Source organism: Macaca nemestrina, chromosome 3 (genome assembly GCF_043159975.1).
Source record: "Macaca nemestrina isolate mMacNem1 chromosome 3, mMacNem.hap1, whole genome shotgun sequence".
Taxonomy (NCBI): domain Eukaryota; kingdom Metazoa; phylum Chordata; class Mammalia; order Primates; family Cercopithecidae; genus Macaca; species Macaca nemestrina.
This window is the reverse complement of record NC_092127.1, coordinates 15,421,724-15,446,165: the sequence shown is the minus strand read 5'-3', so window position 1 is coordinate 15,446,165 and position 24,442 is coordinate 15,421,724. Positions and strand designations below refer to the sequence as shown.

The 24,442-nt window shown below is 36.4% G+C and overlaps 1 protein-coding gene across 13 annotated transcripts in view; it reads left to right on the top strand.

Annotated features, from left to right (window-relative positions):
• LOC105466649 (centrosomal protein 44) overlaps window positions 1-24,442 on the top strand; it is a 135,552-nt gene that overhangs the window by 79,257 nt on the left and 31,853 nt on the right. For 12 of the 13 annotated variants that reach the window (XR_011620793.1, XR_011620798.1, XR_011620797.1 and 9 more), the window contains 2 exons: window positions 17,546-17,733; window positions 19,072-23,277. The gene's annotated coding sequence lies outside the window, so the exon portion shown is untranslated. Of the gene's footprint in view, window positions 1-4,662; window positions 12,136-17,545; window positions 17,734-19,071; window positions 23,278-24,442 lie in introns of those variants that run through there. The other variant, XR_011620794.1, reaches the window with a different exon arrangement.

The following is a 24,442-nucleotide window of genomic DNA, read 5'->3' as shown; positions in this document are numbered from 1 at the left end:
ACAGAAATCCTTCATCTAGAGCTAGATGTTAATTACCATGGTTGAAGATCAATTCTTTCCAATTTATTTAACAAACTACTTTGACTGAATGTTAGAATACAAATTATAGACGAAAACCAAGATATCTCCTTCAATAATTTCATTGTAACAGAATTGGTACTTATTCATCCATTATTCCACAAATGTATTTGAATGACCAATTAATAGTGCTAGAAGCTTGCAGTATAGCAGAGGAAGATGTAAATGCACTACAATGTCTTCATTCTGAAAAAAGAAGCTTTAAAGCTACAGTTCCAGGGAGGCAGGGAGCGGGGTGCAAAAAGTCATAATAAAAGTCAAAGAATAACTCACTAGCGGTAACATAATAGTCTCAGCATCCTCTTAAACACTATGTCTCCTTCCTTTCCTTTTTCCCAGCCAGGAAGAAAAGAAACAGGTACCACCATTAGGGGTTTATAGCTGTTATCTTAAACCTGTATTATTATTTTTTTCTTCTTCCTTTATAACTAAGTGGCTTTACTTGACTAAATTCTTAGATAGGTAGAAGGAGAGGCCTCTAGGCTCCAGAAAGAAGAATCAAAGTAAACAATTTGGGAAAAAAAGCTCCTGGGGAAACCTAAAACAACATAAGGGGTAAATGAAATTTTCTGGATTTAAGTCTGTAAAACTACATTTCACAGCATTTTGCTAAAGCTTAGTTCTGAGTGATGATGCACCCAAATAATTTGCTTAAATGTTCATCTCGTTTTTTTTTTTCTTTTTTATTATACTTTAAGTTCTAGGGTACACGTGCACAACGTGCAGGTTTGTTAGATATGTATACTGTATACTTGTGCCATGTTGGTGTGCTGCACCCATCAACTCGTCAGCACCCATCAACTCATCATTTACATCAGGTATGACTCCCAATGCCATCCCTCCCTCCTCCCCCCTCCCCATAATAGGACCCGGTGAGTGATGATCCCCTCCCTGTGTCCAAGTGATCTCATTGTTCAATTCCCACCTATGAGTGAGAACATGCAGTGTTTGGTTTTCTGTTCTTGCGATAGTTTGCTAAGAATGATGGTTTCCAGCTGCATCCATGTCCCTACAAAGGACACGAACTCATCCATTTTTATGGCTGCATAGTATTCTATGGTGTATATGTGCCACATTTTCTTAATCCAGTCTGTCACTGATGGACATTTGGGTTGATTCCAAGTCTTTGCTATTGTGAATAGTGCCGCAATAAACATACGTGTGCATGTGTCTTTATAGCAGCATGCTTTATAATCCTTTGGGTATATACCCAGTAATGAGATGGCTGGGTCATATGGTATTCCAGATCCTTGAGGAATCGCCATACTGTTTTCCACAATGGTTGAACCAGTTTACAATCCAACCAACAGTGTAAAAGTGTTCCTATTTCTCCACATCCTCTCCAGCACCTGTTGTTTCCTGACTTTTTAATGATTGCCATTCTAACTGGTGTGAGATGGTATCTCATTGTGGTTTTGATTTGCATTTCTCTGATGGCCAGTGATGACGAGCATTTTTTCATGTATCTGTTGGCTATATGCATGTCTTCTTTTGAGAAATGTCTGTTCATATCCTTTGCCCACTTTTTGATGGGGTTGTTTGTTTTCTTCTCATAAATTTGTTTGAGTTCTTTGTAGGTTCTGGATATTAGCCCTTTGTCAGATGAGTAGATTGCAAAAATTTTCTCCCTTTCTGTAGGTTGCCTGTTCACTCTGATGAAAGTTTCTTTTGCTCTGCAGAAGCTCTTTAGTTTAATGAGATCCCATTTGTCAGTTTTGGCTTTTGTTGCTGTTGCTTTTGGTGTTTTAGACATGAAGTCCTTGCCCATGCCTATGTCCTGAATAGTATTACCTAGGTTTTCTTCTAGGGTTTTTATGGTTTTAGGTCTAACATTTAAGTCTCTAATCCATCTTGAATTAATTTTCGTATAAGGAGTAAGGAAAGGATCCAGTTTCAGCTTTCTACTTATGGTTAGCCAATTTTCCCAGCACCATTTATTAAATAGGGAATCCTTTCCCCATTTCTTGTTTTTGTCAGGTTTGTCAAAGATCAGATGGCTGTAGATGTGTGGTATTATTTCTGAGGGCAACTCTGCACCAAGCAGACCTAATAGACATCTACAGAACTCTCCACCCCAAATCAACAGAATATACATTCTTCTCAGTACCACATTGCACTTATTCCAAAATTGACCACATAGTTGGAAGTAAAACACTCCTCAGCAAATGTAAAACAACAGAAATTATAACAAACTGTCTCTCAGACCACAGTGCGATCAAACTAGAACTCAGAACTAGGAAAATCAATCAAAACCGCTCAACTACATGGAAACCGAACAACCTGTTCCTGAATGACTGCTGGGTGCATAACGAAATAAAGGCAGAAATAAAGATGTTCTTTGAAACCAATGAGAACAAAGATACAACATACCAGAATCTCTGGGACACATTTAAAGCAATGTGTAGAGGGAAATTTATAGCACTAAATGCCCATAAGAGAAAGCTGGAAAGATCTAAAATTGACACCCTATCATCTCGTTTTAATCCTGGTTCCTGAGAGTTTAAAGGGATTATTAGGCAAAGTTTATGGGAGGCGATTTCATTGTTTAGACCAAGCTCCTACACTGGGCTCCAGCAGACAATGTCACTCATGCTAGGTGTCATGCACGATTACACTAAACTTTGAAACAGGCAAGTTTTCCAGAAATCAGAAGATTCACAGCAGCTAAGCAGAAGGGGCTCACTTTACCTGAGCCAGCATGATAAGGAAGCCCCTTCTGTGTTAACCCTATAAGTAAAGTAACTTTGAAACGACCAATCTGCTTTTGTTCCTTGTTTCTGCTTTCTTCAGCCCTTTTCTGCCTATAAAGCCAACCTATAAAATGGAGCATGCATTCTGTTTTAAGAATGAGATAGTGCCCAGTTCTAGAATCACTAATAACAGCCAATTACATCTTAAAACCAAACTTGCTGTAATTTTATTTTTTAACAATATCAATAAAGGTGCCTTTATTCTAAGAGCTATATGAGGTGGTTTGATCATATTCACAGAATTATAAAATTAGCATAAGAAAATTATTGAATTAAACCCCAAATTGTTTGTTCAATATGGTGGCTGGTTATTAATCGTGAGGATAGGAAAGATGTTCCTTGATTAGTGTTGGTCCTGAAAGAACTTATTGTCTTGTTAAGAAGAAAAGACTCACAAAAAATAATCCAAAACAGAATATAGTCAAGTTTCAACTATGTGTATTATAGATGTTCAGAGAATTGTGTTGTGTTGATTTTTGTTAGCATAGAAGGCCTTGTAAAACATGTGTGAGTAGAAGCCAATTAGAACTGAGTTTTTTTGTTCTTTTTTTTTTTCTTTTTGAGACAGAGTTTTGCTCTGTCACCCAGGATGGAGTGCAATGGCGCGATCTTGGCTCACTGCAACCTCCGCCTCCAGGTTCAAGTGATTCTCCTGCCTCAGCCTCCCAAGGCACTGGGACTACAGGTGTCCACCACCATGCCCAGCTAATTTTTGTAATTTTAGTAGAGACAGGGTTTCACCAGGTTGGCCAGGCTGGTCTCAAACTCCTGACCTCACATGATCCATCTGCCTCAGCCTCCCAAAGAGTGTTTTTACAGGTTCCATCCCTTATTCCTCCCTTATTCCTGGAGTCATCTTAGGGAAATTTTCTGACATTTTATTGCCATCTGTAAAGTAGAGAGAAAGATTACTTGCTTGCTTGCTGAGGACTAATGAGATACAATTTTGAGAAGTCATTTTTTTCATCCCAACGATTTTCACCAACCATGATCACACTAAATTTGTCTTACTCAAAAACAGGCATAATGTAATGCTGTTAAGAACATATTATTCTAATATTCAGTCCAGAATTCCTCTCTGTGAACTGTTTCTGTTCAGAATCTGTGTTCATAAATGCTGGGAGTGTGTCAGCTGGTGACTCCAGAGGAAAGGGGAAGCCACTATGCATGAGGTAAAAGGAGGAATGTGTTGTTTTGCTACTGAGAAGGACTGGGGAGGGGAGTGGAATAAAGGGTGGGAGCAGAGAAGAGACATGCCAGCAAAATAAAAAAGCAGGTGCTGCAGAGAAAGAGCCAGGAGAGAAACTTCTGGTGGTGAGTGTTAAAAATGGACTTGGGGGACAGGACAGTATAGTAAGTGATGAGCTTTTGCCCCTTGTCTCTCTAGTCATCAGGAAAGTCTATTGTGCTTATAAATGCTTTGTTTCAATTTTTGGCAAACACAATAAAGGAGCTGTTTAATATCTGGTAGCACCTCATGCTGACCCTGATGTAAACAAGAAACAAGAGCCCAAGAAGCAGAGGAAATTAGGAGATAGTAAGCTGTCCAGAAATTAGCCAACGATCATGGAATGGCTCTAGACTTCTGTAGCAAATGGAAATATGAGGTTAATTCCAGGTTTATGTAAATCACCAAGGGTTAGATGAACTCTCATATGGCATGTTACACCAATTTGTAAGGACATCAGAAAATAGTTCACATTGTTTCAAAGTTGGCTCCATAAGCGGGCAATTATTTTTAATATATATCAGGGCTTAGAACATGATACCCCAAAATATGGCACCTTGGCATAAGCAGAAAGTTCACTCTCTTTCTCCAACCTTCTCTCCTCAGGCCATAAAAATCATTCTCTATCCCTCCATGTGGAGAATGAAGACCTTTTGGGACACCTTGTACCCAGAGAAAAGGAATGAAAATACATACAGCCAGAGCAGAATCTGAACAAACAGGTCAACAGGCCTTGCTAAGTTCCCCCTAGTTTATTGATCATATCCTTTTTGATCAATCAGTTTTGTTTGTTTGTTTGTTTGTTTTGAGATGGAGTCTCACTCTGTTCCCCAGGCTAGAGTGTGCAGTGGCATGATCTCAGCTTACCTCAACCTCTGCCTCCTGGGTTCAAGCAATTCTCCTGCCTCAGCCTTCCAAGTAGCTGGGATTACAGGTACCCACCACCACGCCCGGCTAATTTTTGTATTTTTAGTAGAGATGCGGTTTCACCATGTTGTCCAGGCTGGACAATCAGACTTCTATGTGACTGTCCATTCTTTAGCAAACCTAGGCATAAAAATACACAGCTTTTCCTAAGTCTTTGGGTCGTCATTTCTGAAGTTTCCCGTGTCACATAAAATTTTGGTTAAAAAATTTTGTTATGCCTTTCTCTTGTTAATCTGCCTTTTGTTATAGGTGTCAGCCACTGATTGTCAACTTCACAATTGGTGTGAAAAAGATACTACTTTTTCTCTCCTGCACATCTAATGAAATTCTTCAGTTTAAATCCTTAGGTGTAAACCAATAATATCCCCAATCTTTGTTTTGTACTAACAGTCTTGCCTTTTTCTAAATCAAATACATCCTTGTGGATTATTACTCTCACCTACATTGTCTTCAGAAAAGAAAAAAAATTACTCTATTGGAGATCACAATGACACAATATTCTGAAAGTGGAGCTGCCTTATAAAACTATTTTTTGTTCCATTCTTTCACAGCTATTTTTAAAGTTCTGTTTTTAAAATTCACAGTTCTACTCTTTGAGACTTCAACTACAAAGTCAAGTATTGCCATTCTTAACATTTAATTCATACTTGCAGCCAGGAGTTCAAGACCATCCTGGGCAACATAGTGAGATCCTATCTCTACAATTTTTTTTTTAAATTAGCTGTGCTTGGTGACATGTACCTGCAGTCCCAGCTACTTGTGAGGCTGAGGTAAAAGGACTGCTTGAGCCCAGACGTTCAAAGCTGCAGTGAGCTATGGTCATACCACTGCACTCCACCCTGGGTAAGAGAACAAGACCCAGTCACAAAAAAAAAAAAAAAGAAAAAAAAATTCTTCCTGCATTCAACGACATTGCCTTTCATTTTGGCCATTTCCTCCTCTCCCCAATTGTGACCTCCATACTGAGTTATGCTACAAGTCCCTGATTCCTTTTCAGGTAGTCTCTGTAATTGGAATTGGAGGTGTGAAGGGAGTTCACATTCACACAGAGCCTGCTGAAGTAAGGTAAGCCTTACTTACACAGGCAACTTTTAACTGTGATGATACCTCAGTAAAATGTTATGCAACTTCGGTGTCTTTTAAATATTCTGTGACACTTTCAGAGGAAATTTTCCAGTACATAAAATTATCTCTTGTGTTACCTGAGAGAATGACAACGCTGTTTTAAAAATTACTCTGAAATTCCTAGAAAATCAAACCAAACCAAAAACCTCACTATGTTTTTTATTTTCCCGGTAAATAAATATTTTTTCTTTGTCATATTTAGGTTGTGGTGAGAGTTACGTAGTATGTCTGAGAGTACATTATTTACCATAAATCTTTGTACAGACACTCCTATTTTTATTAGCTATTTTCAAAATATCAGAAACTAATAATTCCCCTTCATTTCCACAGAGCAATAGTGATCCTAGACCAAATTCATTCTTTTTCTCTCCAAATTGGTTATGATCCTACTTCAGTTTGGTCCATTATATTTAGGCATGAAGGACAAGGAGAGACAAGCTGTCACTGGTCAACAACAGCAGCAGCAACAACAAAACAGATACAAGGGCTTTTCAGGTTAGTCCTAGAGAATTTCACGACATCCCAGGGTTTTCACCACTTCCGTGAGTAAATTTTCTTTCCTGCTCCCATGCAGGAAATGGTTCAGCGTTGGCAAGCCATTCAGGCCCTCGTTACTGCTATGTTATGAATGTGCCCCCCTGAATTTCATGCATGGGTTTCCAAATTTCCTATGTGGCAGTATTGAGAGGTGGAACGTTTAAGAAGTGAGTGGTTCATGAGTGCTCTGCCCCCCTGAGTGGATTAATCTTCTCATGACTTAATAAATTGATGGGTTAATGGATTAATGGGCAATCATAGGAGTGGAACTGGTGGCTTTCTAAGAGGAAGAGAGGCCTGAGCTAGCATGGTAGCATGCTCAGCCCCCTCACCGTGTGATGGTCTGCATTGCCTCAGGACTCTGCATAATCCTCACCAGGAGGAAGGCTCTCACCAGACACCGAGCCATGCCCTTGGACTTCCAAGCCACCAGAATTGTAAGAAATTTCTTTTCTTTATAAATTACCCAGTTTCAGGTGTTCTATTATAAGCCACAGAAAACAGACTAAGACAGCTGTGTTATTAAGACTCTCACTTTTGAGAAAATGTAGACATGATCCTGAAAAGAGATATATATATGTGTAGGTGTATGTGAGTTACACAGTTCTAAGATTGCTTGTCTTCAAAATATACAACAAAATAATTAATAGGAAAACAGTACAATGTTGTAATTATTTTTCAGAAAAAGCTATCAGACTAGGATGGAGAAAGTGATGTCATGTTGTCAAGGGAAGACTTTGATTTTAAAGGGGGATCTATTTACTTATTGCATATATATAAACAGCTTTAAAGAATATTAAACCTACTAAGCTACTTATGGCTTTGCTCTGAGAACTACTTCCTTTGGTGTTTGGTTTCAGTTGGCTTCTTTGAGTCATCTTGCTTCTCTGGACAAGTGAGGTATTTGCTGTCAGTGATGTGGGCTGAATCAATATGGTGTCACTGTTTATGCTTTAAATTGATGAGTTTTCAGAAGGTGGCAGTGGTATGAGAGCCAGTGATTCAGCTCACCCTAGGATTGTTAACAGAGGTTAATATAGTAGATACATGGTGTGTTCTATTTTTCTTTCAAAATAATGATATATTAAAAATATTATGAACATGGAAAAAGCTTTCAATAAAATCCAGCATCCCTTCATGAAGAAAATCCTCAATAAACTAGTCATCGAAGGAATATACCTCAAAATAATAAGAGCAATCTATGAAAAATCCATAGCCAACATCATACTGAACAGGCAAAAAGTGGAAGAATTCCCTTCAAACTGAAACAAGACAAGGATGTTCACTGTCATCATTCCTATTCAGCACAGTACTGGAAGTCCTAGTCAAAACAATCAGGCAAGAGAAAAAAACAAACGACATCGAAGTAGGAAAATAAGTCAAACTATATGTCTTCATGGATATGATTCTATACCTAGAAAACCCTAAAGACTTCACCAAAAGGCTCCTGGAACTGATAAATGACTTCAATAAAATTTCAGGATACAAAATAACTGTACAAAAATTAGTAGTATTTCTACAAACCAATAACATTCAAGCTGAGTGCCAAATCAAGAATGCAATTCCCTTTACAATAGCCAGCCATATACAAAAAATTATGTGGGAACATATCTAACCAAGGATGTGGAACATCTCTACAAGGAGAACCACAAAACATTGCTAAATGAAATTACCGATGACACAAACAAATGGGAAAACATTCCATGCTCATGGATACAAGAATCAATGTTGTTAAAATGACCATACTGCCCAAAGTATGGTCATCAATCTATAGATTCCATGCAATTCCTCCCAATATCATTTTTCACAGAATTAGAAAAAACAACCCTTAAATTCATATGGAACCAAAATAGAGCCCAAATAGCCAAGGCAATACTAAGCTAAAAGAATAAAACTGGGGGTATCACATTACCCAATATATACACCAATGAAACAGAATAGGGAAGCCAGCAATAAAGTCACACATCTACAGCCATCTGATCTTCAACAAATTGGACAAAAATAAGCAATGGGGAATTGACTCCCCACCCAATAAGTGGTGCTAAGAAAGCTGGCTAGCCATAGGCAGAAGAATGAAACTGGACCCCTAATTTTCATTATATATAAAAATTTATATAAAAATTAACTTGGCTGGGTGCAGTGGCTCACACCTGTAATCCCAACACTTTGGGAGGCTGAGGAGGGCGGATCACCTGAAGTCAGGAGCTCAAGACCAACCTGGTCAACAAGGAGAAACCCTGACTCTACTGAAAATACAGAAATTAGCTGGGCATAGTTGCAGATGCCTGTAATCCCATCTACTCAGGAGGCTGAGGCAGGAGAATCTCTTGAACCTGGGAGGTGGAGGTTGCAGTGAGCCAAGATGGTGCCACTGCACTCCAGCCTGGGCAACAGACAAAAAAAAAACAAAAAAACAAACAAAAAAACTCATGACAGATAAAAGATTTAAATGTAAGTTCTCAAACTATGATAATCCAAGAAGAAAACATAGGGCATTCTAGACATTGACTTTGGGAAAGAATTTATGACTAAGTGCTCAAAATCAATGGCAACAAAAATAAATTGGCATGTGGGACCTAATTAAACTAAAAAGCTTCTGCACATCAAAAGAAAATATCAACAGAGTAATTAAGCAGATTACTTACAGATTGGGAGAAAATATTCACAAATGATGAATCCAGGGAAAGTCTGGTATTCAGCATCCAGAGGAAACTTAAACAACTGAACAAGCAAAAAACAAATAACCCCCTCAAAAAATGGGTGAAAGTCATGAACAGACACTTCTCAAAAGAAGATTCAAGAGGCCAACTGACATTTGAAAAAATGCTCCACATCATGAATCAAAACCACAATGAGATACCATCTCACACCAGTCAGAATAACTATTAAAAATTTAAAAAGCAACAGAAGTTGGTGAGCATGTGGAAAAAGGGATACTTATACTCTGTTGGTGGGAAAATCAACAGTTTAGCTACAGTGGAAAGCAGTTTGGAGATGTTTCAAATAAAACAGAGTTACCATTTGACCCAGAAATCCCCTTACTGGATATATATCCAAAAGAAAACAAATTATTCTGCCAAAAAGGCACATCATGCACTCACCTGTTCATTGTGACACTATTCACAATAAAAAAGACATGGAATCAACCTAGCTGTCCATCAACAGTGGACTGAATAAAGAAACTGTGATACATATACACCATGCAATACTACACAACTATGCAAAATAATGAAATCATGTCCTTTGCAGCAACATAGTTGCAACTTGAGGCCATTATCCTAAGCAAATTAACCAGGAACAGAAAACCAAATACCACGGCCTCCCTCGTAAGTGGGAGCTAAACATTGGGTACTCATGGATGTAAAGATGGGAACAATAGAAACTGGAGACTACTAGAGGGGGCAAAAAGGGAGATAAACAATCATTGAAAAATTATTGGGTACTATACTCAGTACTTTGGTGACAGGATCATTCATACCCCAAACCTAAGCATCATAGAATATAACTCGGAAACAAACTTGTACATGTACCCCTGAATCTAAAATAAAAGTTGAAAAAAATATGAATTAGACTATTATATTCATAATTGATAAGTAACCACCGTGCTTTAAGCTTCCATACAGAATTTTCTATGCAGATAATAGTCTCTTACATATGCTAATTAAGTTGGTAAAACTCTGCTATTCTTCCATAGAATATTTGCCTAATCTGTGTTTCTTTCTCTTAACATATCAAATAAACTTAATTTTCATGGGTTTGCTAAATATTTTTGCTCTGTCTTTAAGAGTTAGGTCAACTGAGTTGTTGGTGTTGAAATTCTCCAGCATTCAAACTATGGTTGGTCATTATGGAGATTGAATCTGTTTAGTCTCAAATGCCTCTGGTAGCAATAGTTTCTCTCCCATCTCTATTTTGCATGTCCTAATTTTGCTTGTAGACTATAAAATGCAATCTAGCACAAGGACTGCCTTTATTGCTTTTCAATCCTAGCATCTAACATAGCATATTTTGCAGATGCTTCTCAATTTACAATGAGACTGTCACAATAAACCCATCATAAGTTGAAAATATTATAAGTCAGAATACATTTAATGTATCTAACCTACTAGACATCATAGCTTAGCCTAGCCTACTTTAAACATGCTCAGAACACTTACATTAGCCTACAGTTGGGCAAAATCATCTAACACAAAGCCTGTTTTATAATAAAGTGTTGAATATCTCATGTAATTTATTGACTATATTACACTGTGTAGTATAGTACTGGTTTACCCTCATTATCACCTGGCTGACTCAGGGCTATGGCTCACTGCTGTTGCCCAGCATCTAGAGAGTGTCATACTGCATATCACTAGCCTGGGAAAAGATCAAAAGTCAAAATTTCAACTATAGTTTCTACTGAATGTGTATTGCTTTTGCATCATTGTAAATTCAAAAAGTCATAAGTTGAACCATCCTGTCTGGGACTGTCTGTATATATGTTTGAGCTTCACAAATATATGACATTAACAATGGTACAATATTGTAAGTAATTTTTTTAATTTTAGAAGAGTAGTATTTACTAGAGGAGTATTTCCTATGTAACTGAGAACTGTGATAAATCCTCCTAATACTTTAGCTCACTTGTTCCTCATAATAATCCTATTTTACAGATGAGGAAATGGACTTAGACTAGGAAACTTGCCCAAGGCTTAGGATAAATATATTTCATCTTAAAAGATAGGTGTGATTTGAGCTGTCACTGGCATTATCAGACTTTTTGTATCAGATTGATTGATGATAGATAACATAAATTGGGTTCTTAATATGTTAAGTATTGTTCTAAGTGTTAATTAACTTATCTTCACAGCAACATGAAGAGGGAGGTAGATTATTACTTGTGTTTTGGAGATGAAAAATGCAGACATTGAGGGGTTTAGTAGCCAGGCCTCAGAGGTCCTGTAGCTAGCTGCTAAAATACCTTGCCAGAATTTAAACCATGAAGTCTCTTCAGTGGTGTGGCTTTCTGCTGATTTGTTATACAGCCGTTTATTTAAAATTAGGTTTTAACCCAGCACATGACGTGAAGACCGTTTCAGATTTCATTTCCCATTTTGAATAATTTTCTGTGTTTTCCTAGCCAAAGACATTTAATGTTAGTTTTCATTTTGATAACATTATCTTATCAATATTTTTACATTACTGTCATCAAAAGACTGTTGTTGAGATTAATCATGCAATGTGTTTAACTAAAAGATAAAATAAAAGCCACATGTTACACACAAACACACTCAACTGATTTTTAACAAAGGTACAGAGACAATTCCATGGAGGAAGGATCTTCCTTTCAACAAATGGTGTGGGAGCAATTGGGCATTCCAAAGTATAAGAATATAAAACATTTAGAAAACAATAGAGAATATCTTCAGGACTTAGAGCTAGGCAAAGAGTTCTTATTGATGACACACAAAGTGTGATATATAGAAAAAGGTTTTTTTTTTTTTTTTTTTTTTTAATAAATTGGACCTTGTGTTAGTCCATTTTCACACTGCTAATAAAGGCATATCAGAGACTGGGCAATTTACAAAAGAAAGGGAGGTTTAATGAACTTACAGTTCCATGTGGCTGGGGAGGCCTCACAATCATGGTGGAAGGCAGGGAGGAGCAAGTCACATCTTACATGGATTGCAACAGGCAAAGAAAAAGCTTGTGTAAGGGAACTCCCCCTCATAGAATCATCAGATCTCATGAGACTTATTATCATGAGAACAGCATGGGAAAGACTCACCCTCATGATTCAGTTACCTCCCACCAGGCCTCTCACACAACACATGGGAATTCAAGATGAGATTTGGGTGGAGACACAGCCAAACCATATCAGACCTCATAAAAATAAAAAGTGTTTGCGAAAAACCCTGTGAAGAGAATGAAAAGGCAAGCTATACAGTGAGAGAGAATATTTTTAAAGCCCATATAGAACAAAGGGATTGTATATAGAATATATAAAGAATTCTTGAAAGTCAACAGTTTTAAAAATACAAAATGATCAAAAGACACGTTTCCAAAGAGAAGGTGTGGATGACAAATAAGTGCAAGAAAAGGTGTTCAGAATCATTTGTCATTAGGAAAATGCACATTCACGCTACAGTGAGATACCACTGTAAACCTATCAGGATGGCTAAAATTAAAAATAGTGGGCCAGGCATGGTGGCTTACACCTGAAATCCTGGCACTTTGGGAGGCAAAGGCAGGCGGATCACAAGGTCAGGAGTTCAAGACCAGCCTGGTCAGCATAGTGAAACCCTGTCTCTACTAAAAATGCAAAAATCAGCTTGGCGCAGTGGCACATGCCTGCAGTCCCAGCTACTCGGGAGGCTGAGGCAGGAGAATTGCTTGAACCCAGAAGGCGGAGGTTGCAGTAAGCTGAGATCACATGCAACAGCAATCCAGCCTGGGTGACAGAGCAAAACTCCGTCTCAAAAAAAAAAAAAAAAAAAAAAAAAAAAAAAAAGCGATAACACCAAATGCTGATGAGAATGCCGAGAAACTGGATATCTTTTACTTTGTGGGAATCAAAAATAATAGAACCACTTGGGAAGTAGTTTGGCACTTTTTTAATAGAAATATATGTACCATTTTTGTAACTTCGTATTAATCTATAATTATTTCAAACAAAGAGTTAAAGAAATTACCCGTCAAAGTAAAATGGGAATGAGTTGTTATTGTATTCATCATTTTGTTGCAACGTTTAAAATAATATAATTCATAGTGTGCTCATAGTAGATATGTGTGGCTATTTTTTAAAAGTTTTTGTCTCTAGTTGCTTCATATTAAAATGTCTGAAACATTCAAGCAATTCAAGAATAAAAATGTCCTTTAAAATGTTAGTCATGACTTGGCAAATTTTTTTTTTTTTGATTCTGAGCAACCACTGGGTGGCAGTAAAGGCTTGGGTTTTTGTTCATTTGCCTTTTTTTTTTGAAAAGCTGAGAAAATAAGGAACTAATTTGGTTCTGCTCTTAGCAAATTAAAAAGTCTGTAATGATAGATATTATTGCTGATTGGCAAGGTTTAAGCTGCAAATCCAATCATTAAGAAATAATATTGGTATAAGTTAAAGCAATAAGTAACACACACTCTAAGGGATCATATGCAGAGTAAAACCTTATAAACATAAACCTTGGGCTAACAGTCTGAGACGAGATGGACAATTCTAGAGAAAAAAGGAGTTTGGCATTGAGTGTTGTAATGGCATGTGGGATTTTCTGGTTCAAAATTTTACTGGCTTTCAGAAACTCTAAACAACTCCTTTATTTTTCTGTTTCCTCCCACTAATAATTAATTACACAAAATTCAACTGCTCTTCATTTCTTATTTGGAAAATAGTCTTCCTCTTTTAAATGTATATTAAAATGTCAGAATATGAGGAGAATGATAGATTCTCCTCTATAGGAGACAGAATATATCACATTTGGAAATGTGATGGGTAAGAGACTTAATGTCTTTTTATCTTTACAAAGCTGAGAGAAAACCTCCATACAACCTGTTGCATTTTTCATAAAATTTACTTGCCAGGAGCAAATTGAGACATTGACTTTAATAGCAAGTTTGAAGAGATCCTATGCTTTTCTTCACAGCTTAACCTCATTGATGCATCTCATTCTAAATATATATTATCATCAAGGATGAGGCGTATATTTGCATGTGTTACTGTTCTTTTGTGTCATCCTAATGTCATATAAAATAAAACAATGGATATTAGGTCTGGCACTACCCAGGTGGAAGAGTCACATTCAAAATTTCTGCTGAATATTCATAATAGTATTGTCAAAGCAGATTTCCATGTGAATCAGGCATCAAAACAATTTACAGCCAAAAGGTCCAGTTTTTAGTCTGTCTGCTAAACCTTATGGCTGCAGGGCAATGAGGATAGAGCAGAATGTCTGTAATGAGACAACTACAGTGAGGTTGGGATAATAATTCATTGTATCATTGTGTGATTTGACTGTGATGATGCCATGAAAAAGCTTAGCACTGTTCCTGGGTGACAAGAGCGAGACTCTGTCTCAAAAAAAGAGAAGAAAAAAAGCCAAGCTGTGCCCTGATCACCTTGGGTACATGTCATCAGGACCTCCTGAGGCTGCGTTATGGGCACACATCCTCAACCCTGGCAAAATAAACTTTCTAAATTAACTGATACCTGTCTCAGATATTTGGGGTTCTTATTTGGGTGACCACAAAGGGATTCTGCAGGGAGGTGCCCCTGACCTTTGAGAAATCTCCTATTGGTGCTTGGTACCAGCTTGAGCTATCTTTATGGCTCAAACCAACAGAAGAATGTGCTGAGACCTGGAAGCACCCCTCCAGAGAATCCTTGATCTCCTAAAATTTGGTCGAGATCTAAAGTTTATTTTGCCATACAACTAATTGTTTTGGAGTTTTACTTGCTTCCAACACAAGAAAGGCAAGTTTTTTTCTGCTTCCATGACGATGGAAGGCAGGTAACTCCTTTATGGAGTTTGAACTCACTTCCAACAGGTAAGATGAATTTGAGATTTTCCTGCTTCTAGGTTAGTAGAGAGCAGTTTTAGCCTGAGACCTGTCCCTAGGTAAGTAACTGAATTGGGATTTTTCTTGGCCAAAGTGAAGATGAACAACCAGCTGGACTTAATTTCTCCTCACCATCAAAGCATTCAGTAACTGTATAAGTTGTGCCATCATTTGTTTTACTTAACTATTTTTTTTTGTTGTTGTTTGGGTCTTTTCCCCATTGGGTTTGATTAACTCTATCTGATTTGATCAAATCTGAAGGAAAGTTCCAAATTATGGGGAACAAGACCTCTGAAGTGGCTAAATTCCCACAAAAAAAAAAAAAAGAAAAAAGAAAAAAAAGGTGTTGTGGTGTGGGGAGACAAATGGCCAGCAAAAGAAAAAAAAGAATTTTTTTTTAAATTTTTGAATACTTAAGGGGCTTTTTATTACATAACAAGGCCACCTTTTTGCTAGCCAAGCCAAACTGAAAGAGCAATTGCTATTGCCCCATTTTGCATTTCCATAGCTAAGGGTTCTACCTTCTTTTTTTCCACCATGACAGCCTGGATTTGGTTCCTAAATCAAACCCTTTCTGGTTTGATACTTGATACTTCTGAAATAGCACCAATTTGTTCTAGCTGAAACATGGTAATGAGAATTCAAAAGATTTTTTTAAAGGAGCTCAATGGTTAAAAGTCAGCTTAATTAAAAGCTAACATCCAAGATGCATGTGTGTATATGTGCATGTGTGTGTATTTAAAAGGTCTTCATTTTGTTGTTGTTATCATCTTTGTTTCAAAGCCAAGCTATAAAGTAAGTTCCTCCAAAAGTCCAGGAATGAACAAGGACAGCTTGGAGGTTAAAAGCAAGATGGAGTCAGTTAGGTCATATCTTTTTCACTGTCTCAGTTAGAATTTTGCAATGGTGAATTTTGTAACCGTAAATTATGACTATTGCAGTTTTCATAAACAACCTAGATAAATGAGTAAAATAGGTAAATGTAATGGGATAAACACATGTAGACAAACTCATCATAATTTAGAATCTAAAGTTAAATTAAATAATAGATATTTTATTATTTTGGTATTTTCCAACCAAAATATACTGTAGGAAAACATTCTTTCTAAAAAGAAAATGTGTCCTTTTTAAAAAGGTGAACAATTTTTGTGTATTTCAAAGCTTATATGAACGGTATGTATAAAACAAGGTTAAAGGGAACCAGGAAATAAAAGAGATGTAAAGAAAGTTGTAGAAATAAAGAGGTATTTTTTGGTAAGAAAGCTTAAAGAAAAATAATTTTATATGAGAAAGAATCTTATATGGTAAATTTAGTCCTAGAATAAAATGACTGGTTGTTTAAGAAAGACGGATGTTCAGGACAAACCAGAAACTCCAAGTATATCATGAATGGTTTGTGTAAGTCATAGAGTGCTTATAAAAAAACAGAAAACTTTTACATGATCATGTTGTCTATAATTAAAAGAAAATTACAATGCTCTTTCTAGAGATTAGTTTTGATGTAAAAAACACTTTTACATGAAAGAAATAATTAGAAAAGTGAAATTTTCTGAAGGGATTGATTTACTCTTAGTAAATTATAAGATACTATAATTTTTTTAAAACCAAAGTTCAACTTTTATTGCATCTCGTGGTTTTCAGTTTCTCTTCCCTTTTAAGAGGCACAAAATATTAATATTAATGCTCTCCTTCAATTCATTTTCAGCTTATGTAAGTTTTTTTTTCCCTCAAGTTCCATTTGTTGTGCCCTGATGTTAACAATGGTTTCTTAAGGGTGTAAAGGAAATGTTTTCTTCCAACATAATATCCTGTGGACTGCAGAAGGTCTTTCCTTTTGCTTTTTGGTAACTGGTCTGACAGATTTTACATTTTATCGAAATAATTCCTATGCCATTTTTATTAAGTATAGTTTCCTTAGGAAAAAAAAAAAAAAAAAAACTGAGTTAAGGCCAGGTGCGGTGACTCATGCCCGTAATCCCAGCACTTTGTGAGGCGGAGGTGGGAGGATCACCTGAGGTCAGGAGTTTGCAACCAACCTGGTCAACATGGCGAAACCCCATCTCTACTAAAAATACAAAAATTAGCCAGGCATGGTGGCACACACCTGTAATCCCAGCTACTCCGGAGGCTGAGGCAGGAGAATTGGTTGAACCTGGGAGGTGGAGGTTGCAGTGAGTTGAGACTGTGCCCATTGTATTCCAGTCTGGGTGACAGAGTGAGACTCTGTCTCAAAAAGGAAAAAAAAAAAAAAGAGAGAGAAAAAAGAGAAAAAAAAAAAACTGCGTAAAAAAAAAAAAATTTAAATTAAGGTTATTACATCTGTGGATCTTTCTGTATGTGCTTTTAAAGTCCTTGTGACATTGACTTACAGGGCTTTGACTCCTGGGTCTAAAAAGGGGACCAAATCCTGGTAAAGCATAAACATTGAAGATGAAGCTTCAATTGCCTCATCTTTAGGCACCTAGAAGATGCCAATCAAAATAAACTGCATTCCTGAGACACAGGGCCAGAAATTAAAGCTATTCAACTGCTCAAGGCCCAGGGACTATCGTGGAACAGGTGGGCATGTGGGATTGTAAGGGCCAATTTTGAGAGAAAATTATGTTCAGTTTCTCTATAAGTTAACCATTAATGTCAAAGGCACACTGATGCAAGACCAGTGTATGCCCTGTGTCAGATTAACAAGGTTTTCTTGAAGCGTTATCCAACTCCTTAATAAAAGTTCTAAAGGTTATAAAAGGCTAATGGAAGTTATATCTTATAGTCAAGATTAAAATCTTATAGATTGTTTAGAAAATTTCAGAAACCTAATTTAATTGGTTTCATGCTGTTTTTATTAGGGCTAATTATGTGGAAAATTCACTCTCCTCTCTTAAATAATGAAGGTTTCCACCTTTTTTTTGAAATCCTTGAGTTATCCCTTTGATTAAATGAATAACTTATTTTACAATGATCTGTGATCCTATTTTGTGATATTAAGTGTTTCAAACCTTTGATATTTGACAAACTATCCAAAAGCAAATTACAAACTATGTCTTTTTCTGACCTAATTAATACTTTAAGATATTAGATTCCCTAACATCCAAAATGACATAATTTGGCTTATTTGCTATCAATATTATATATGAAGCATTGTTAAATATGAAATGGTGTTTGCTTTTCTTTGGGCTGTATTTATATAAATGTGTTATTGGTATATGTTCCAAAATTATGGGAAACTCCTATAATTCTGATATTACTCAGTGTACATTATCAGTAATAATAATTGCTATGTTAAATTATTGTGTGCCACAGAGGTAACAAATTTCCTTCTCAATTATGTCTTTTGACTATGGCTGCCCTAAAATATTTGTCATCCATGGACATTTTTGTCTTGTTTTGGTCCTCTTTAGAAGATGATTTTATAATCAGCTATAAAACCCTGACAGGTACTCTTGAAGGCAGGTTTCTGATAACTTTGGAGACTGATATCAGAATAGAGAAAAAACTTTCAGGACTTATGGAAAGCTGAAATGTTCATAAATATCAAGCAGAACAGGAATTAACTGCATGGACTGAACTAATAGAATACTGAAATAATCTTTTTTACTTTTTTCTTAAAATGTTACTGGTTCTATGTTTTATTTTTCAGAGTAAAAGAAACGTTTCTTTTGAGCTATTGACAGCTTTTAACAATTAAGTATACTCTACTCCTATGAACAAAATTTGGAGCATATTTGTTTGTCTCTACCTTATTTCTCCAGAATTTAGAAACCATTTATGAGTATTCTTAATATATGGCAATATAGTTATTTGCATGAGTGCAAGAAGAATCTATTTTCATTTGTAACAGGACACAATTAGAGAAACTGGTTATTTTACCAAAGCTTTGACTGGAATGGTGTGCTTTACTTTCAGGAATCAAACTTTACTTATACAGCCAATAAAACCCCCTTGGGAAAACTGGCCTCATATCTTGTCTACGCCATCCCTGTAGAGAATTCCTGACCTATGGTAAGTAAAGAATGTCACTTTCTGACAGACCCAAGAGCCCCAAGTTGTCTTGGGACCTCAAGAGGAGAAGAATTCACCCAACTCATAGATATTTGATGGTACACATCCATGGCTGGGCTTGGCTTTAAAAAAATCTTATCTGAGATTCCTTCTATAGAACAACCTCCCTTAAAGCCATTTACTTATTTATTTATTTATTTATTGAGATGGAGTTTTACCCTTGTCACCCAGGCTGGAATGCAATGAAACAATATTGGCTCTCTGCAACTTCTGCCTCCTGGGTTCAAGCAATTCTTCTGCCTCAGTCTCCCAAGTAAGTGGCACTACAGGTGCCCATCACCACATCCAGCTAATTTTTGTACTTTTAGTAGAGACAGGGTTTCACCATGTTGGCCAGGCTGGTCTTGAACTCCTGATCTCAGGTGATCTTCCTACCTCAGCCTCCCAAAGTGCTGGGATTACAAGCATGAGCCACTGTGCCCCTCCCATCAAAGTTAATTTAAAATGCCTGTATGAAAAATAATTATTCTTGCTGCACTTTATACAAATAATCTGGCCAGGCATAATGAAGCAAATGGGTCCTACCATGATTTGTCTTTAGTAAACCTGGGAAACTGCAGAGAGAAAAATTATGTTTCAAAAACTATAGTATACCTGTTGTTAGATTCTAGTCTTGCCTAATGTTTTTCAGTTTTTACGTTTTCTACAATTTGGACTAAATTCTAATTTTTCCTGACTTCAAGTCTCCAAAATAATGTTTTCAATTTTTCTTCTTTCTTTTTCTTTTCCCCTGCATTTTTGCTAATGAGTAGTCACAAGGATGTAGCTATGCTTTCTTAAAGCCCCATGAACTGAACCTACTAGACAACTTAATCTTCAGAAGAAAGTAATAGCAATCTATTTACCTACATAAGCCACTGTCCTACCTGCCTACTAATGTATGGACTTCCAAGGAATGTGGCCTATATGGATTTTCCAGGATTGTTTATTTGTTTGATGTTATTTTTCTCTCTTCTTCTCCCTATTTTCTCTTCATAGGACATGCAACTTCTCAACCTTCTAAAAATGGGGTTTCCTAATAGCTTGGGACCAGCCATCTAGCAATAAACCATTGTAACCATGAGAGATCAGACAAAACCTGACACCAGAGACTCATTTTCTTTTAAAAATGCTTTCTCCAAAATATTTTTAAAAGGAAAGGAGGGGGGAAATGTAATAGGAAAAGAAATCTTGGGGCGCCAAAAGTCACTAAGCTAAAGGGAAAAGTCAAGCTGGGAACTGCTTAGGACAATTCTGCCTCTCTCCTCACTGAGGTAAAACACATTTCTGATTGCCTTCTTTGAAAAGGCTAATCAGAAACTCAGAAGAATGCAACTGTTTGTCTGTTACCTACCTGTTACTTGGAAGCCCCCTTTCTGCTAGAGTTGTCCCGCCTTTCCAGACGAAACCAGTGTAAATCTTACATATATTGACTGATGTCTCATATCTCCCTAAAATGTATAAAATCAAAATGTGACCCAACCACATTGGGCACATGTCATCAGAATCTCCTGAGGCTGTGTCACGGGCATGCATCCTCAACCATGGCAAAATAAGCTTTCTAAATTAACTGAGACCTGTCTCAGATATTCAGCTTCACATATTCATCTCATCTTGGCCGTCTCAGCAAAGAAGCAAGAGGTAGAAAATCCATTTTTATAATGACAACATTAAAGCACAGAATATACTGTAGGAGACTGTCTCCAATACTTTCCAGAAGTGTTTGCCACACCAAAATCAGTGGCATTTACTTTTGTGAGCAGATAATTAATCTGTGCTACCAACTTCACAACTGAGTGGAAATCAAGTAAGGTAACTGAAAAAAAAAATACTGAATCATTTTAATTACGAGTCCATGATTACCAATGTGCTACGCACTGTAAAATGATTTTATCAGCAAATCTTTGCAACTCTATGATGCAACATTGTTTTTACACATGAGGAAACTGGATTCAGCAAGGTGAGGTGACTTAGGTCACACAGCTTGGAGCAAGCGGAACAAGATTTTAAGCCCTGATACGTTTGCCTGAAGGCTTAGCTGTTTCCACTGTGAATACTGACCTTTAAATTAGGACGTGAACTCAACTGAAAATCTTCTAACCCAGAGATATGAACCCACTAATAATCATCCCAAAAGCCATTCCTTATTTGCTGTTTTCTAGGGTATGGAGACCTTGGCATTTCAGGATCCAGTCTCTGTTTGAGAGGCAATATAGCTTTAGAGTTAGGCATATCTGCTAGATATAAGATGCAAAAGCCATGTAGCTTCTTTATGTCTCAATTTCCTTCTCGCTACATTATTAAATTTGTATACTAATATTTACTAGGTTGCAGAAGGGATCAAATGGGAAAATTTATCTAAGGTACTTATCATAGTACTTGTCATGAAGTAACTTATTGTCTCTTACATAGTGCATGGTTTTTGAGGCATATATTGCTAAATTACTCATTTTTGGCCAGCACCTGGGTCCAGGTTATTTAGGGCTTTGCCATTTGGAGTGTGATCAGAGGAATAGCAGCACTGGCCTCATCTAGGAGCTGGTTAGATCTACAGAATGTCAATCATAGCTTCTGGCCTAGGCCTATTGACCAGAGACCTGTAATGTAACAAGATCCTCCAAATATTTTTTTATGTACATGAGATTTTGAGAAGCGCTTAAACATAGAGTATTTTCTCATTCTTATTGGCCTCTATAATAGGTAAGTCAGCTTACTTCTTCCATTTCTATCCATCGTACTATCCCTCTATGTCTCAATACAGATACGCATACATACAGGCACATACATATATCTATCTATGTGTTTGCATGTGAATTTATATGTATACTCATTATATGTATGCTTTGTGTCAGGCAGTATGATAAAAAGTTAGGTTTGTTAGTGAACAAGATAGTCTTTGCTCTCCTAGAATTTGAAATTACTGGAGGACAAGCACCATAATCAAAAGGGGAATCTTTCTGAAGGCCTAAGGTTGAACCAGAAATAAGTAGCAGGGGGATTCACAAGAAAGAAGGTAGACATCCCACCTGAAATTCATGAATTGGTCTTTCTACATAGCCAGTGGTAAAGTCTGATGAGAAGTCTCAGCTTCATAACATTAAAAATTTATTTCCATGGGCTTGGGGAATCCTGTGAGTCCATGGGTTGTCAGTTGAATCTGCTCATACAATAATTCTTGAGGCGTCTTGGTCTAGATTAAATTCATTTTGGTGTGAGCTCAAGGGAGCCTCTAATTGTTCCACTAGAGGATTCAGTTTATAGCCTCGCCTCCTAAACTATACTAGGTGAATGGAATTAAGAACTCTTACTCAAAGTGAAGCTTGTTAATTAGAGCTTATTTATTACTATACTTTGTAATCATACAGATTATAATTATCATTATGTCATATATTACAACTATATGGTAATATCAATAATTATTGTTCTTTAGGTACTAGTAGATTATTATTCAATAGATAGTAAATAATATCACATAATTATATGTAATTATAATTTATAATATATTATTCATGCATCATAATCAGATTTGTGAATGGTTTTGATTTTCTATTTCAAAATATAATAAAGTTTAAAGCTTGAGCTTTCCTCACAGATGTGATTCCTGGGTTGATTGTTTCTCTATTTTGTAGCCCGATCTCTCATCTAATAAGTTATTTACCAAGAGGTCAGTACATAAATGAGTTCCATAAAGTCCTCCAAACTGAATAGCACGTTGTCTCATATTGCATTGATACATAGAAGTTTTGACATTTTTAAAACCTCTGATATCAGAGGAATAAGGAAGCCAGTTTGCTAACCTAAGAAAAGTAAACTTTTTTGGTGGGCTGAGGAAGTTAAGGAAACTGGCTCTACCTGGGTATATTGACTGATTTACATGCTTGCATTTACTTTTAAATTGTGTGGATATTGAAGTCTTCTCTCTCTTTATAGCTATGTTTTATTCACAGCAAAGCATAAGGACCATTTTGAGGGGTGTATTGATTGGTGAGCATTTGCTTTGAGTATTCAGGAATCCTATCTGGACACCATGCCACCACGTGGGAGAAGTCCTTTCATAAGCTTACAAGATAGGTACTGTCATTATTACTATATTTTTAAGGGTGGAAACTAAAGCTCAGTAGTATTTATCACTTGAGCTTGGGAAGAAATGTTTTACCCAAAAGAGGCTGCATAGGTCAAACACTTAAATACATCCAATGTATATTCACCTAGATTAATTTATTGCTCTTTACCCAGTCTGAAGGTGGTAATAGGATACCCCAATTTTCTTTGGGAATATTTTATCTTACCATATTTTTTTTCAGCTACACATATTCTTAGCTATCTTTTGTCTGAATTAGTATGAAATTAAATATTTTTTTCATTTTTTTAATAGCAGCTTTATTGTGGTATTACTTCTATACCACACAATTCACTCATTTAAAGTATGAACTTCAAGATTTTTAGAAATATCATTCCACTTATTTTATTTTATTAATTAATTTTTAAAGTGTATAATTGACACATAATAATTGCAAATATTCATGGGGTACAATATGATGTTTTAATATATAATGACCAAATCAGGGTAATGACCTTATCTGTCACTTTAGATGTTGATCAGTTCCATGTGGTGATAATATTTAGAATCTTCTCTTCTAGCTACCTTGAAGTATATGCTACATTGGTGTTTGCTATAGTCACTCTATTGTGTGATAGAACACCAGGACTGATTCTTCTGGTCTCACTGTAGCTGGCATTATCAATTTTTAAGGAATCCTATTCTAATTTAATTAGTCTCTGGACATGGAATATGGTTTATTTTCCTTTTTATTTTGATATAATTTATTTTGTTTTTTTATCATCTTACTGAAAGATTACCCACTTGCTAGCTATGTAAACCTTGGTGGGTTACTTACCAGCTCTGGGTCTCAATTTTCTCATCTAAAAATGGGGTAAATAGCAATCATACATACGTCATAGGGTTGTTATAATAAATAATCAGTTAATTTTTAAAAAGTTACTATAACAGTGCTTGGCACATAATGAGAGCAATGTGTTTGTCAAGAAAAAATTAAAAAGAGATAATATGTCCAGAAAATTAGCTTACGTTTTTTCTAGATAATTTCTAACTAACTTTCTTTAATTGTGAGAAATTGAAATAGCGAGGCACAGTGGCTCATACCTGTAATCCCAGCACTTTGGGAGGCCGAGGTGGGCAGATAGCTTTAGACCAGAAGTTTGAGACTAGCCTGGA